At 44.0% G+C, this 17,765-nt stretch overlaps 1 long non-coding RNA gene across 1 annotated transcript; it reads right to left on the bottom strand.

Annotated features, from left to right (window-relative positions):
- Positions 1 to 4,234: 4,234 nt before the first annotated feature.
- Positions 4,235 to 17,289, bottom strand: LOC140210430 (uncharacterized). The gene is made up of 3 exons (XR_011889234.1): positions 17,015 to 17,289; positions 8,439 to 8,513; positions 4,235 to 4,634 (listed from the first exon to the last, which is right to left on the bottom strand). It is a non-coding gene; the product is annotated as an uncharacterized lncRNA (long non-coding RNA).
- Positions 17,290 to 17,765: the final 476 nt, after the last annotated feature.

The following is a 17,765-nucleotide window of genomic DNA, read 5'->3' as shown; positions in this document are numbered from 1 at the left end:
TATGCCTGCTGTGCTTTCAGCAGTTTACATGCTAGGATAGTTTGCTGGGTTTCAGCTTTGTCAGCACGTTCCTGGGCTGGCCGAGCCCAATCAGTTAAAGTGACGTTTTCCTGTTCTAGCCTTTCCACTTTCTCGGTCATCGCGGCCCCTGATTGCTCTGTTGCCTAAGACGTGTCATATATCTTCTTTTGACTAACAAAATCCAACCAGCCTTACCCCTACTTTCCTCCTGTCTGGAAACCCTGCTTTTTTCAGCAGAATGGCTCAATGCTTGGGATGTCACTGCCACTGTTTTCCATCTTGGCGTGGGAGGGTAACACGCGGACAATATGCTGACCACTGCCCAAAACCATGGGTGTTGTCTGACCCGCCTGGTACCCTAGCTCAGTCCTGCCTGTGGGTACATCCTGTTGTTTGCAAAATTTGGTGCCCATTCTGCTGAGTCCTGCCAACTATGACGATCATTTAATGACATATTTTAAAATTTGTTTTGTGTTCTTTTCTAATTCATCAACAAGAGGTAGTGGCAAACAAAGGAGGTGTTAAAGGCCACAAGGAATGACTTTATTAGAGTTACAGTATATAGAGTATACAATACGGAAAGAAAGAGAAATGATTAATGGAGTACTAGTACCGAAAATAAAATTATACTTATCACCCACTTAATGAGCTGATTTGCACAATGCTGGAAGGAGCCATAAATATCTGACAACTTTTCATTCATCTCTCCCTCTCCCCCCTCACCTCTCTCCCCTTCCCCCTCCTCCTCCCCCTGACTCCTTCCACACACACCCCCTTCTCACTTCCCCTCTCCCCTCTCTCTTACCCCTTTCTCCCCACTCCCCTCTCTCACCCCTCCCCCTCCTCCTCTCTCCCCCTCTCTCCCCCCACAATTCCCACACACAAAGAAAGTGGCCCTTTTTAGATCCTTCAATATTTCTAACATAACTTTTACCCCAGTTCTTTTCAATCCCTTAGTGATAAGAGCCTGTACCTTCTTACTTCTTGTGACCTTGGGCTGAGACACATACAGTAACTTAGAGACAGAGACAATAGGTCTGAGGGAAGGAAGACGTTCTTTGCCAGTAACCAATCTCAAGGATGTGTGTTCATGCACACCTCCAGACTATCTATCACCACTTTCCATGATGACACCACTTTGTCTTACAAACTTCCATTTTGTGCTACACATTTTAATTCTTTCTTTAAAAGAGGTCATGGGGATTGTAACCCCCCCCCCCAAGATGAAGATAGTGATATTGATAAAGGGAAGGAAAGAGTCAGAAATGGACTGTGTGGAAGTCAAATCGGGCAGGAATGTTAATGAAGTTCTCAGATTTTGTATGAATGCAGGGAGAAGCAACAACAGAGTTTCTGATGATATAGGAGCTGAGGAGAATTAAAGCAAGCACTGATTCACAAATTCCAAGAAGAGACAGGCATAGTACAGGCACACATAAGTTCCTTCCTTACTCTTTTGATCTGGAGAAAGTGATTGGGGTTGAGGTGAAGTATTTCAATTTAGGTGCAGGTGCGCGTGGTGGAGGGTTACTGCCTAGGTGTCCGTTCAAAGAAGAGGAGAAGGGCTCTCCAATCATTCTTGTATAGGACAGAGTGTAAAAGGATTGGATGAAATAATTGGGACTAGGAAACTATAAGCCAGCAAAGTACACTCGTGCAATGGGCAGCAAGCTAACATAAGATCCCTTCAAAACTCTAACGTAACTCTTCCCCAGTGCATTCTCATGATAAGGCACCATTTGGTACCTGCACGTGTTGAATGATCTCACCTTCCCTAGACAAACGTGTATTTGTAGGGTAATGCAAACGGTGGAGACATAGGCAGAACTCACAAGCACTGACATTGGGTTGGGGTTCACTTTAAGAGGCTGCTCTGATGAGATGATGTACTGACACAAAGTTTTTACTATGTTTTGTGTTCTCTATTTGGTTGAAAATAAAGGAGTTGTTATGATTTCCCTAAAACTTAAAATGCCTCTGCCATTTTAATTATGAAAACCTACATATTCATCATTATCCATTCTTAAGCCTGTAGACTTCTAACTTTGGCAAAACAATTCCAATTCTAGGGAAACACTATTTCATTTTACAAGGTTATGTTTTACTTTAGCATATGTATATGTATACATTTAACTCCTTCATTACACATGATCCAAACAAAGGTATGATAAAGTTCGAATTTATTGTCAAAAGTACATATACACTCATTGGCCACTTTTTATTTACCTCCTGGACCAAGTAGAATGTCCACTGAGTGTATGTTTGTGGTTTTCTGCTGCTCCAGCCCATCCACGTCAAGGTTCGACGTGTTGTGTGTTCAGAGATGCTCTTCTGCACACCTGGTTATTTGAGTTACTGTCACCTTCCTGTCAGCTTGAACCATCTGGCCATCCTCCTCTGATCTCTCTCATTTTCGCCCATAGAACTGCCACTCACTGGATTTTGTTTTGTTATTCACACCATTTTCTGTAAATTCTAGAGAGCATTGTGTGTGAAAATCTCAGGAGATCAGCAATTTCTGAGATACTCAAACCACCTCACCTGGGACCAACAATCAAAGTCACCGAGATCACATTTCTTCCCATTCTGATGTACAACAACTGGACTTCTTGACCACATCTGCATGCTTTTATGCATTGAGTTGCTGCCACATGATTGGCTGATTAGATATTTGCATGAATGAGCAGCTGTACAGGTGTACCTAATAAAGTGGCCACCGAGTGTATGTCACCATATACTACCCTGAGATTCATTTTCTTGTGGGTATTCACAGTAGAACAAAGAAATACAGTAGAACTAATGAAAACTACACACAAATAAAGCCTGGCAAACAGCCAATGTGCAAAAAAAAAGTAAATAAATAATACTGAGAACGTGTTTGGTAGAGTCCTTGAAAGTGAGTCCATAGGTTGTGGAATCAGTTCAGTGTTGAGGAGAGTGAAGTTATCCATGCTGGTTCAGGCGTCTGACAATAGAAGGGTAATAAATGTTCCCGAAGCTGGTGGTTTGGGGCCTTGTTGTGTCAAATCAGGTTCGTGGGTTCATTGAGTGGGCACATAAGACACTCACTACCAGTAAGTAAGTTAACTATTTATTTATCAGACAAGACAAACACTAAACCTTCAGTAAACCCTTCAAGTTACACACAGTTACAAGTTCAGTACTTATCTACAGCGTGTGTTTGTTCACTACAACACACTTCCGCTGCCCCTGTGGCATCGGTCATGGCCCAGTCCGTGGTGACCCAGAGAGCAGGGCACTGGCTAATGACCCAGGTGCACTCAGCACACTAGATTTACACTTTACCAGCGCTGCGGTGTCAGCAGCCGGCGTCATGGTGCCAGACGGCAGCCGGCAGAAGGGCTGCAATGCTCCCTAAACAGCCCAATCGCTAGCAAGCACAGGGGAGTGACTTGCGATAAACAGCTACAATGGGCACTTACTGCAACAGATCTAAGGCTTTTGGAGAAAGTTTCAATGCAGTAACTGTACTCCCTCCCCTATGGCAGCACTGAGAAGAGAACATGGCCTGGATGGTCGGGAGTCCCTGATGATGGATTTGGCTTCCTTGTGGTGGTGCTCCTTGTAGATGTGCTCAATGTTGGGCAGGCCTTTTCCTGTGATGGACTGGGCTGTATCTACTACTTTTTGTAGGATTTCCCGTTCCTGGAGATTGGCGTTTCCATACCAGGCTGGAATGCAATCAGACAGGATACTCTCCACTGTGCAATTGAAGAGATTTGTCAAAGTTTTAGATTACATTGTAAACTTCTAAGAAAGTAGAGGCATTGCAATGGCACTTAGTTGCTGGTCCCAGGACAGCTTCTCTGATATGATTATGCCAAGGAATTTAAATTTGCTGACTCTCTCCACATCTGATCCCCAAAAAAGGACCTGCTCACGGACTCCTGGTTTCTTCTCCTGGAGTCAATAATCAGCTCCTTGGTTTTGCTGACACTGAGTGAGAGGTTGTTGTTGTGACACCACTCAGCCAGATTCTCAATCTCCTTTCTATATGCTGATTCATGGCCACCTTCGATTCAGCCTACAGCAGTGGTGCCATCATCAAACTTAAACTTGGCATTGGAGGGGTACTTAGACTCACAGCCATAAAGCAAATGCAGTGGGGGTTTAAACACACAGTCTTGTGATGCACCTATGCCGATTGCGATCGTGGAGGAGATGTTGTTGGCAATCCGCTCTGACTGGGGTCTGCAAGTGAGGAAACCAAAGATCTTGTTGCACAAGGAGATATCAAGGCCTAGCTCTTGGAGGTTTTTGATTAGTTTCAGGTGAACAGTAGTGTTAAATGCTGAGCTGTAGTCAATGAAGTGTATCCTGATGTATGCATCTTCATTGTTTAGATGTTCCAGAGCTGATTGAAGAGCCAATGAAATGGCATCTGCAGGTGATCTCCTAGGACGGTAGGCAAATTGGAGTGGATCCAAGTCACTCCTTAAGCAGGAGTTGATATGCCCCGTGACCAGCTTCTCAAAGAACTTCATCACAGTGGATGTAACTGCTACTGGACAATAGCTGTTGAGGCAGGTTACCACATTCTTCTTGGGCATCAGTGTAATTGAAGCCTGCTTGAAGCAGGTAGATATCTCAGGCTGTCAAAGTTAGAGGTTAAAGATGTCAGTAAACATTTGAGTCAGTTGTCTTCAGTACCCGGCCAGGTACAACATCTGGGCCAGATCCTTTCCATGGGACCTGGCATTCAACTTGTGAGGTGCAGGTTGCATTGTCAAACCACTGTCAATAGGTTTGATGACTATTTCAGTATTTGTATCTAATATGTGGAGATCTGCAAACTCATGCAGAGGTTGGTTAGAGTAAGTGGGGGAGGGTAAAATTGATATGGTCAGTATCATGTTGGCTGTTAGTAATGGACAAATCTAGACAAAGAGGCTGAAAGGAGGAATTCAATTGGATCAGGAACTGTGGAGACTGTAGGACCTAGCAAAAGATCAGACGTGAGGGGGATGGAAGAATAGATCAATGTCATGTCAGGTTCAGGGAAGAGGTGGGTGAAGCTGGGGCCTCAGCAGGGAACAGTTCATTCAGAATCAGAGGGGGCAGAGATAATACAGATAAACATAAGAGTAGAAGTGCTCGGTCAGAGGAAAGTGAAGGAGGAGAAAAATCAGGAACAGTGGAATTCAAGAACTGAAAATAAAAAAAAATCTACAAATGCGGGAAAACTAAAATAAAAATTGGATTGGTAAGTATGCAGATGATACTAAGACAGGTGGCGTTGTAGATAATGAAGTAAGTTTTCAAAGCTTGCAGAGAGATTTAGGCCAGTTAGAAGAGTGGGCTGAAAGATGGCAGATGGAGTTTAATGCTGAAAAATGTGAGGTGCTACATTTTGGTAGGACTAATCAAAATAGGACATACATGGTAAATGGTAGGGCATTGAAGAATACCGTAGAATAGAGGGATCTAGGAATGATGGTGCATAGTTCCCTGAAGGTGGAATCTCCTGTGGATAGGGTGGTGAAGAAAGCTTTTGGTATGCTGGCCTTTATTAATCAGAGCAGTGAGTATAGGAGTTGGGATGTAATGTTGAAACTGTACAAGGCATTGATAAGGCCAAATTTGGAGTATTGTGTACAGTTCTGGTCACCGAATTATAGGAAAGATGTCAATAAAATTGAGAGAGTACAAAGGAGATTTACTAAAATGTTGCCTTGGTTTCATCTCCTAAGTTACAGAGAAAGGTTGAACAAGTTAGGTCTTTATTCTTTGGAGCGTAGAAGGTTGAGGGGGGACTTGATAGAGGTGTTTAAAATTATGAGGAGGATTGATAGAGTTGACATGGATAGGCTTTTTCCATTGAGAATGGGGGAGATTCAAACAAGAGGACATGACTTGAGAGTTAAAGGGCAAAAGTTTAGGGGTAACATAAGGGGGAACTTCTTTCCTCAGAGAGTGGTAGCTGTGTAGAACGAGCTTCCAGCAGAAGTGGTTGAGGCAGATTCGATGTTGTTGTTTAAAGTTAAATTGGATAGATATATGGACAGGAAAGCAATGGAGTGTTATGGGCTGAGCGCAGGTTGGTGGGACTAGGTGAGAGTAAGAGTTCGGCATGGACTAGAAGGGCTGAGATGGCCTGTTTCCGAGCTGTAATTGTTATATGGTTATATGGTTAAAAATGAAAGATACTGGAAATATCCTGCTAGATCTGGCTGCATCTGTGGAAAAAAAAATGAAGGATCTTCAACCGTATGGTATTGACTCTGTTTCTCTTCTCATTTACAGAGCCAGAGCCACTGAATATTTCCCTCATTTTCTGCTTTTAATTTAGATTGGTTTGTGATCTTTCTGCATGAAAAAACAGGGGAAAAAGATTTGGTTGAAACACTGAAGGAAACAAAAGTTGGAGTGGAAATGTGGACAAGGAGAACTTTGAGACAAAGGCAGTGAGTATTGTTGCAGGAAACGGTCAAGACCATGCATGTGTTGATGCATGGCATTAGGTATAGATCTCAGGACGTGGAGTTGGTATTTATGGACATATTCAACCTCTCGCTTCTCTGGTCTGAGTTTCCACTTACTTCAAAAAGTCATCTATTGAATCAGTGGCCAAGAACAGAGTGGTGACCTGCATCAATGACTACCATCTGGTAGTGATTACATCAATTGTAATGGAATGCTTCAAGTGGATGGTTCAGGTACAGATTAATTCCTGCCTCAGAGATGATCTAGATCTGGTACAATTTGCCTATTGCTATAGCAGATACAATTTCTCTGGCTCTTCACTCGGAACACATACACCTGGCTGCAATTCATTGACTACACTTGGCATTCAACACAACCATCCCATCCAAGCTGTCATCAGGGCTGGAAAGGAAGGGAAAAGGAGACAGAAGAAGAAGTGGGGGGGGGGGGGAAGGAAGGAGTACAAGCTGGAAGGAGATGGGTGAAGCCAGGTGAGGACGAGTTGAAGTGAGAAACTGGGAGATGATTGGTTAAAAAGTTAAGGACTGAAGAAGAAAGAATATGATAGGAGAGGAGGGAGAAAAGGAAGGAGGAGGAGCACCAGGGGGAGCTGATAGGCAGTTGAGAAGAAGAGAAGGGGTAAGTGGGGAGCTAGAATGGGAAAATGAAAAATGAGAGGAAGGGGAGTGGGAGAGAAATTACCAGAAGTTAGCAAGATCAATTCTCATGCTGTCAAGTTGGAGGCTATCCAGGCAGAATATGAGAATAGGAGATGTTGCTCCTCCAAACTGAGAGAGACCTCATCATGACAGTAGAGGAGTCCATGGACTGATATGTCAGAATGAGAACAGGGTTTGGACTTAAAATGGTTAGCCACCAGGAAATCCTAGCTGTTGAGGACAGAGCGAGTGGTCCCTCAATCCCCTGACGTAGAGGAAGCTGCACCAGGAACACTCGATACTGTAGCTGACCCTGAAAGACTTGCAGGTGAAATGCTGTCTCACTTGTTTTGGGCTCTGAATGATGGTGAAGGAGGAGTTGTGCAAGTGTGGTACTTGTCCTGCCTGCAGGGATAAGGGCAAGAAGGGAGATCAGTGGGGAGGGATAAATAGACAAGGGAATCATAGAGAGAGCAACCTCTGTGGAAAGTGGAGATTGGGGGTGATGGTGGGATAAAGGTGTGTTTGGTGGTAGGTTCTTGTTAAAGATGGCAGAAGTTGCAAAAATAATGATTGAATGTGGAGGTTTGTGGGATGGTAGATAAGGACAAGAGGAACACCAACTGTTATGGTGGCAGGAAGATGGGATGAGGGCCGATGTCCGAGAAATGAAGGAGATGTAGTGAGGGCAACAACAATGGAAGAAGAAGGGTTACCCCATTCTTTGAAGAAATATGATGTCTCAGATGTCCAGTTGTTTTGGACCTCCATGTGATTGGACCAAAATCTCATTCTGCCAAGACTGGCAGCTGATGTGCAACACCCATCACACATTAAAAGAAACGTACTCCACACCCTGCTCTCTCCACTCGAGTGGAAGCAAGTCACCCTCAATCCTGAGGGAGGGAGTGTCAAAGAAGAAGGTGAAGGTAGCATATAGGTTGGCATTCCAAAGGCATGCCCATTGTCATGAAGTACAGTAGAAGGCATTCCTTGGGTTTTTGCATGATCTCATCAAATAATTGGGGTTGGAGAACTTTGATGAGTGAAGGTGTCAGGAGCACTTCCTTTCCCCCATTTCTCCGCACAGTGTTGTCTTTAAATGTATATGGACAAGGGCACAACATCTATGTCTGTAAACTGTTTATTATTTGTATTTACATTAGATTAAATTTCATTAGCTCTCATATTCACATCAGACTGGTAACTTATATGTCTAGATGATTTATTCCAAATCAGGTAGAAATGTGATTTTAAAATGAATTTAGAACATTTGGCAATGCAATTTTCCTCTTCTTATCTAATAATCTCTACCTCTTATTCAATTTCACAAATGTTCCATGTAGTAAATACCATCTCATCTGCTTCAGGAGCCCTGGAGTATTTTTACTGTTGAAAACAATAGACAACATAGATTAAACACTCCAAGTTGGTTCCACGTACCAATAGATCTTGTTCCTTTATTCTACAGGACCATTCTTTTTCTGTAAGTAACTCACCATATTGAGGCACAGTGCATTTTATCATTACAATGTGATCCCAAATCCAAAATCTAGATTGCAGGTCTCTGTCGTTCGATCAATATTCTGATTTTTTTCTCCTCCATAACTCGGATTCCAGAGATACTGCACAATGATTTTTTTTCATGAAAATATGATTATATCCTTACACTTCAGGTATACTTGCTTCAAAATTGATTTATATAATGAATTGCAATTAAAATAGGTATCCCTTGGTTTTGAGATGTTACATCAAGAAAAGACAGCTTGCAATTAGTTAGCAATTACTTCAGATAACTTTTAAATATTTCTTTTGTATTCTGTCTTGGAAAATCTGTTTACATTGAGGCAAAGTCTGTGTCAGTACCTCCAGTTGAACTCTGACTTTTTGTGTGTTTCCCCCAGCTGTCAGTCTGTGGTTTTGTATTGCCATGTACTCCTGTCCCTGCTCCTGCTCTACTCCAGCCCCAGTATTACTGAGTACTCTGTCTGTCTGTCTGTGTCTTGTTTTATGGCGGTTGGCACCCAGCTTAATGGTGCATTACTGCCACCTTCTGCTCCAGAGTGTGCAATAGACGCACATTCTAAACCCCTTCACCCAATCTCACACACACACACACACACACACACACACCCTAACCTATACTTTATCCTCCCATCTTTGGCCATCCTAGTACCCTATTCCTGTTTATCCATCATATCCTATAAAAAATCCCTGTACCCCTTAAGAAAGCTAAAAAATACCCTAACCTGTGCTCTCTTACCCATGCCCAGCAACCCCTTTAATGTGAATTCCTGCACCCCTAATTCCCTTAGTTTAATTCTCATCATCTCTCTCTGTATCCCATACTTCCTGCAACTCAGAACTACATGTTCTACTGACTCCTCTTCCTGACATTCCTCACACAATCCTGTCTGGTGTTTCCCTATCATTTTCAATGTTTTGTTTAATGCACAGTGTCCCAGCCTTAACCTAGTCCACACAATTTCCTCTCTTCTGTTTCCACTACCTACCCTAGTACCTGCAATACTTTTTTGTATTTGATATAAATGCCTCCCTTTCCCCTCCATGTCCCATCTTTCTTGCCACATTTGGTTGATTTTTTCCCAGATTACACACTTAACCTCTGCTTTACTGATACCAATGTGCATTTCTATGTTTTCTTTCTTTAACGCCCTCTTTGCCAACTCATCCACCCTCTCATTCCCCTTCACCCATACATGTGCTGGAACCCATAGAAATTTTACCTGACCTCCCTGATTTGCAATTCTTGCAACTAACTGAAGGACTTCATAAATTACATCTTGCCGACTGTTTGTGTGAAAAGACCTTAAACTTGCTAGAACTGAGGATGAATCTGAACATATCAATGCTTTGGCTTGTCTGGCTTTCTGCACCCATTGCAACGCAACCAACACTGCCAGCATCTCCACTGTAAACACCCCTAACTTATTAGATGTTCCTCTGCTGATTCCAATTTCTTTTGCTGGTATAACCACCCCAAACCCTGTCACTCCTGTTTCAGGTTCCTTCGCACCATTCTTATAAATGTGAGTATAATCACTATACTTTTCCATCACGTGACAGTTAAATGCATTTACCAAATCAGTTTTATATCTTCCTTTCCTTTTTACCTCTAACAAATGCCAGTCTATGTCAGGCCATACAAGCTTCCATGGAACTACAACTGGATAAACGACTGAAGGACTTATCCTTAGATCAAACACTCCACATTCTTTCACGATGTCATTCCCTACCCGACTAAAGGTATCCCTCTGAAACCTCCGATTTTCCCAGCACTCCTGCAACACTGCTTTAGCAGGGTGAGAATCATTGTGCCCCTGCAAGTTAGCCCAGTAGTTTCCCATCAGTTGTATCCTTCTTAGTTCCAAAGGTATTATTCCCATTTCTACCTGAAGAACTGGTGACGTTTTAAAAGCCCCACTGCACACTCTCAAGGCCTGAGCCTGAATCACATGCAGTTTCCTTATCAGAGACCTAGCTGCTGATCCATATGCTATATTTCCATAGTCCAACACAGATCTCACTAAAGCCATTCTCTTCAATGCTGAACAACTTGCTCCCCATTCCCTACCAGTCAAACATCTCATCACATTTATTACTTTCTTACATTTCTCCTCAACTTTCCTGATATGGTCTGCCCATGTTAATCGTGAATCAAATATAACTCCCAGAAATTTAAATGATCCAACCCTTTCTAATTCAATTCCATACATCCTTAACTTCTTCCCTACCTCAATTCTTTTCCTGGTAAAAAAATACGGTTTGAGTTTTTTGTACTGAAAATCTACATCCCCAATCATAACCCCACTCCACCACTTCTTCAATTGCTTCTTGTAATTTCCTGATTACATGCTCCACATTCCTGCCTCTTTTCCACAAGGCCCCATCACCCGCAAACAGTGACCTACCTATATCCACTGGTACCTTTGTGAAGACATCATTAATCATAATGATGAAAAGTAACGGGCTAATCATACTACCTTGAGGTGTGCCATTTCCCACTATGTACTGTTTTGATAATTCTGACCCAATCCAAACTTGAATTTTTCTACCAAACAAAAAATCTTTAATCCAATTAAAAACTCTCCCACCAACCCCCATCTTGTGCAATTTAATTAATAATCCTTCCTTCCACATCATATCATAGGCTTTTTCAATGTCAAAAAACACTGCAACTACTGATTCTTTATTTGCCTGGGCCTTCCTTATTTCAGTCTCTAACATAATCACTGAGTCCATGGAATTTCTTCCCTTTCTAAAACCACTCTGATAACTTGCCAGCATTCCCCTCTTCTCAAGCTCATACGATAACCTTTCTGTTATCATCCTTTCCATTATCTTACATATATTTGATGTTAATGCTAATGGTCTGTAGCTAGTGGGTTTTGATGGATCCTTGCCAGGCTTCCTTATTGGAATTACTGCTGCTTCTTTCCATGCACTTGGTAATCTTCCCTCCTCCCACACTCTGTTATAAAAATGCAGCAACTTCAAGAGCACTCCTTCTCCTAGATTTTTTAGCATCACAGAGCATATCAGATCTTTCCCTGGGGAGGTTGGTCTCGATCTCTTTATTGCTCTCACCATTTCTGCTAACGTAAATGGATCATCAATTATATCATCTGTTCCTTCCCTCCTGATTAACACAGCTGGGTGTTGACTCATTGTTCTTTCCCTTTTCCTTCTCCTTCTCCCTTCTTCAGACAAATTTTCTGAACTGTGTATCAGTACAAATGACTTGGCCATGATCTCAGCCTTATCCCTACTGGAGACTGCTGTTTCCTCCTCAGATATCATTACTGGATATTCCCATTCCCTTCTATCTCCTCCCATTCTTTTAATCATTCCTCATACCTCTCCCACAGGTGTTGTTCTTCCCATTTTATTGCAAAAACTCCTCCAACTTGCCCTTTTAGCTTGATGTGTAGTTCTTCTCTCCACTGCCTGTGCCTTCTTATATTGAATCAAATGCTGCATATTATGGGTTCTTTTAAATAGCCTGAATGCTGTATTTCTGTTTTTTAAAGCCTGACAACATTTCTCTGTCCACCATGGTACCCAGTTTTCTATTCATCCTATTTTTACTCCTGGATATAGATCCTTCTGCTGCCATAATAATTGCTGAAGTCACCTGACTTTTAATTCATCTATATTTCCAGAAATGTCAATCCTTGTCAATGCTTCTTCACTCAACTTCTGGAACTTACCCCAGTCTGCTTTTCCAAACACCCACTTTGGGATTCTTTCAACTGGTCTTACTTCAACTCTTTCACCCACTGAACATAAAACTGGGTAGTGATCACTGCCTACTGCTGAAGCAGTCCAAACTCCCCAGTTAATAACTCCAGCCAAGGTATTAGACACTCACATAATATCTAATACTGACTCAGTTCCTGTTGTTACGTTTATCCTTATTCCTCTACCATCATTCATACACACCAAATTCCTTTCTCCCATCAAATCTTCAATTACCTTTCCATTTGAATCTGTAATCTGATCCCCCCATATTGTGCTATGAGCATTGAAATCTGCACACCACACTACTTTATGCCTGTTTTGTCCTTGTATCTTTAATAGGCTGTCCAAATCCAAGCTTTTACATGGATTGTAGTAGTTAATTATAACCACTCCCTCCCCTCTCTCCCTTCTCTCCCACACTTCCACCACTATGTATTCCTGATCATCTCCTTTTTCCAGTACCCTATATGGTATACCTTGCTTGATTAACATAGCACAACCCCCTCCTCCCCCTAGATTTCTATCTTTCCTTATCATTGTATACCCATATACCACAAAGTCTAAAGTTGGTTTCAACCAAGTTTCTTGAATACACACTACATCCGGTTTTACAACCATTTCTTTAATAAAGTGCTTGAATTCCTGGCCATTGACCAGTAAGCTCCTTGCATTCCATTGTAAAAGAATCACCATGATTAGTATTAACCAACACATGACACCTCCTGGCTTGACTGATTAGTGAGGTTCACCCTCACTTCCTCCCATGTCAGTCCTACTAACCCTAAACGGTTCACTGCTGCTTTTACCACCAGCTGAATTTTGTCACTTTTTGACTTTACCTCAGCCGTACTATTAATCACTCCTGCAATGAATGTTACTAGAGCCTTTTTGTCTACATAAATCCTATCATTTGTTCTTTGTTGCATCTCTCATATCCTTATTGCTCCCTGTTCATTAGGAGCATTATTCTGTTCTCTTGACATTCTTACAGCTTCTGCACAAGTGATCTTTCTTTTCACTCTTATTTCTTGAATTTTATTCTCCCGTCTCATAACCTCACACCCACTATATGCCACAGTATGAGCTCCTCCACAATTGCAGCATTTTGGTTACACTCCTGTTCCGCACTTTCCATATTCATGATCACACCCCACATCTAGCACATCTCCTCTGCCTTTTACAGTTTTTAGCTATGTGTTCAAACCTTTGACAATTATAGCACCTCACTGGCTTTGGCAAATACACCCTTACTGGGTAACTCATGAAAGCCAGGAACACCTTCCTTCGCACTCTTTTTTCTTCAAGTTCAATCAGTACTGTTTTACTTTCCTTTTTCATTCCCTCCTTTGTTGTTTTCAATCTTTGAACATTCATTACTTTTCCTCCTTTGATATTCTTCTTTAACTCCTCCATATTTATACTCATTGGTACCTCCGTGATCACTCCTTTACAATCACTATTTTGTGCTTCCACCCTCCCTGTGTATTTCACCTTGCATTTTCCTATCTCTTTTAGCTTGAGTGCTTTCTCAAGTTGTTCCTCGTTCGCACATCTTACCAATAAGTTGCCATCATTAAGGACTTTTGCAAGTATTATTTCCCCTACCTTATTTGCCAGAGTTGTTGTTAGCACAAATGGGTTAATTTTCTTCATATGTCCCTGAGCCTTCTCATTACACCTAATTATGACAACACCTCCTCTCTGAGCTTGTTCATCTTCCTCACTTTCAGAGCTTTCTCCACCGTCATTTCCTATTCTTTTATTCCCTTTGTCTTGGTTTTCATTCATCCATCCCCTCACTATCTCCTCATTCTCTTTATTTCTCCCTTCACAATAATCCATCTCTCCCCAGCTGCCTACCTCTGATCCCAAATCCCTATCCCGCTCCTTCTCCACTTTCTTTCCCTCAACCACCCCCCCCATCTTGTCCGCCATTACTGCACCCACACGACCCCCTCCCAGCAATTCCCGTTCCTTCCCCACTCTCTTTCCCTCAACAAGTTCCAAACCACATTCACGCATCAAGGCCCAGCAGTTCCAGCAGAGCCCCGCCCAGCCGCCCAGCCAACCAGCAGCCCATGCCCAACGCCCAGCCGAGTACTCTGTCTCTCTTCTGTATCTCATTATTACCTGTATTGCTGCCACCTGTGACTCATTGTGCTCCTCCTATCATCTGTCTCTCTGTTTATTGCTCAGTGTATTTCAGTCCTGTGTTTTCAGCAGTGTGTTGCCAGATTGTCCCAGCAAGTTTTCCTGAGCTTTTCCAGCATTTGTATCTGAACTCTGTCTGTTTGAATATCGACTCTGCCTGCTTCCTGATTCTGGTTTTTAGATTTCTCTGGAATTTTTGATCTCCTCCTGAACTTTGACGCTGACTCTGTTGTCCCTCTGGATTTGCTACTCAGTAAATATCACGGTGTGCACAGTACTTGGTCTGCAATTGGGTCCTTGCTCCAGTGTTGTGACAGTACAATCTGGCCAGAATGGATTTAGCAGACCCTGGTTGTCTCAGAGCTGTCCTAGATCAACAGGGAGTGATGCTGGGGATACACCAGAACCAGCTGGAGTCTACGTTTTGGGCAGTGGAGTCGCTTTTTGCCGATGTAGCCGATCTTGTGGCCCAGACTCAGTCACTCCAGCTACCCCAGAGCCTCCATCAACAATCTGCGACTGCATCTTCTGCCCTGCCCTCTGTGTCCTCGCATGCTCCTCCTGTCCAAGAGCCCCGTCTGCCTCCTCCAGAAAAGTACTCAGGTGAGCCCAATATCCGCCGCTCTTTTCTTTCCCAGTGCTCCCTCATATTTGAATTACAACCAACAACATTTCCGACTGATTGAGCCAAGGTAGCCTATGTCATCACCCAACTGTCCAGTCGGGTGAGAGAATGGGGAACAACTGTCTGGGAGACAGGCTCCCCTTTCTGCATTAGTTTTCAGTTACTTTCTGAAGAGATGAGAAAACTGTTTGATCGCTCCAAACATGGGAGAGAGGCTGCCCGTGAAATGCTGCACATACACCAGGGGTGCAGATTGGTGTCGGATTACACCATAGAGTTCCGGACCCTAGTTATCTTCAGCGGCTGGAACTTGGAGGCACAGTACGACAGCTTCCTGAATGGCCTCTCCGAAGACATAAAAGATGAACTGCTCACCCAGGACCTTCCTGCCACCTTTGAAGCCCTGGTGGGTTTGGCCATCCAGATTGACGTTTGCCTTCAGCAGGGCCACAGAGGGAGGGGTTCCAGAAGGTCCCTGGGGGCACTGGGTGATTTCCAAGCTCCTCGTCAGTCTATATTGACCTGCCGTTTTCTCCCATCTACAATTCCCTTTCCAGAGCCTGAGCTATGAAGGTTGACTGTACCCACCTGATGCCGACTGAAAGACAAAGGAGAATCAGCACCCATTCTTGTCTGTACTGTGGCCAACCAGACCACTTCGTCTCCACCTGCCCAACAAAAGCCAAGCACTCAACAGTAGGATGAGGAGTACTGGTGAGCATGACCCCTGTCCGGCCCTCCTTGACGCCACTCACTCTCATACCTGCTTCTCTGGAGTGGGGCGTCCCACGGTGAGCAGTCTCCATCTTGGTTGACTCCGGTGCGGAGGAGTGTTTTATCGATTCCGGCTTGGTTGCCCAGTGGGGGCTACCCACGTCTGCTCTCCAGTCACCATTGGTAGCCAACGCCTTGAATGGTCAGAGACTGGCTAACGTCACCCAAGTCACAGCCCTGGTGAGTCTCAGTTTATCCGGCAACCATCATGAACAGTTAACCCTTTATGTTATTGACTCTCCTCAAGCTCCCATTGTCCTGGGCCATCCCTGGTTAGTTAAGCACAACCCCCACATTGACTGGCTCTGTCACAAGATTGTAGGCTGGAGCCCATTCTGTCACTTCCACTGCCTCCACCGTGTTCAGATCCCCTTGTCTCTAAGCCCAGATCCACCCCGCACCGCCAAGGAATTTCTGGACCTTAGTGCTATTCCTCCTGAATACTTGGACCTCAAGGCTGTGTTTAGCAAGTCTTGGGCCAATTCCTTACCACCTCATCGTCCGCATGGTTGCGCCATTGACATCTTGCCTGGCACATCTCTCCCAAGGGGCCTCAGTTTTCACCAAGCTTGATCTTTGTAAAGCCTACCATCTTGTATGCATCCACGAAGGGGATGGGTGGAAGAGGGCCTTCAACACCACATCAGGCCAATACAAGTATCTGGTCATGCCATTCGGTCTCACCAATGCCTCCGCCGTCTTTCAAGCCCTGGTCAATAATGTTCTCAGGGACATGCTGAACCAATTTGTTTGTGTATCTCGACAACATTTTGATTTTTTTTTCTAAGTCCCTTGCTGAGCACACAGGTCACGTCCGCAAAATTCTCCAGTACCTTCTAGAGAACTAGCTCTTTGTGGAGGCTGAGAAATGTGAGTTTCATTGCAATACCATCTCCTTCCTGGGGTATGTAATTTCAGGCGGTTCCATTCAGATGGACCAACGGCAGGTCAAGGCGGTGGTTGAATGGCCCCAACCCTCGACTCGTCGGGAGTTGCAACGCTTCTTGGGCTTTGCTAACCTCTATCGCCGCTTCATCAGAAAATACAGTACACTGTCTGTACCCCCCACTGCTCTTACCTCATCGGCTGTCAGATAATCCTGGTCCCCTGCTGCTGAAAAAGCATTCTCTGACCTGACGGAACGTTTCACCTCTGCCCCCATCTTGATTCAACCCAACACCGACCGGCAGTTCATTGTGGAGGTGGATGCGTCTGATATTGGTGTAGGAGCTGTTCTCTCTCAGCGCTCGGCCAGGGATGAGAAGGTACACCCCTGCGCCACCTTCTCTCGCCACCTCACTTCCACGGAGCGGAATTACGAAGTCGAAAACTGGGAGCTGCTGGCTGTGAAGCTAGCTCTGGAGGAGTGGAGGTATTGGCTGGAGGGAGCAAAGGTGCCATTCTTAGTCTGGACTGATCACAAGAATCTGGAATATATCCATACAGCCAAGCATCCCAACTCCCGTCAAGCTCACTGGTTCCTGTTTTCCACAAGATTCAACTTTACCCTGTCCTTCCGCCCAGGTTCCAAGAATGGAAAACCTGATGTCCTCTCCTGAAGATTTCCCTCCCCTGAGACCCCTGAGGTACCCAATGTCATCCTCCTTGCTCACTGTCTCATGGGTGCAGTGCAATGGGACATTGAAGCCATAGTGCAAGCTGCTCAACAGAGCGAGGCAGCCCCTCGTCAATGTCCCACTAACCGTGTGTATGTTCCCAGCTCTGTCCGCTCACAGGTATTGCAGTGGGGTCATTCTTCCAAGCATACTCAGGCCTTCATCAGTCAGTGGTTCTAGTGGCCCTCCATGGGAGATGACAGCCACAACTTT

The sequence above is a fragment of the Mobula birostris genome, chromosome 15, assembly GCF_030028105.1.
Source record: "Mobula birostris isolate sMobBir1 chromosome 15, sMobBir1.hap1, whole genome shotgun sequence".
Taxonomy (NCBI): domain Eukaryota; kingdom Metazoa; phylum Chordata; class Chondrichthyes; order Myliobatiformes; family Myliobatidae; genus Mobula; species Mobula birostris.
The sequence above is the reverse complement of the archived record's forward strand: the minus strand, read 5'-3'. Positions and strand labels throughout refer to the sequence as shown.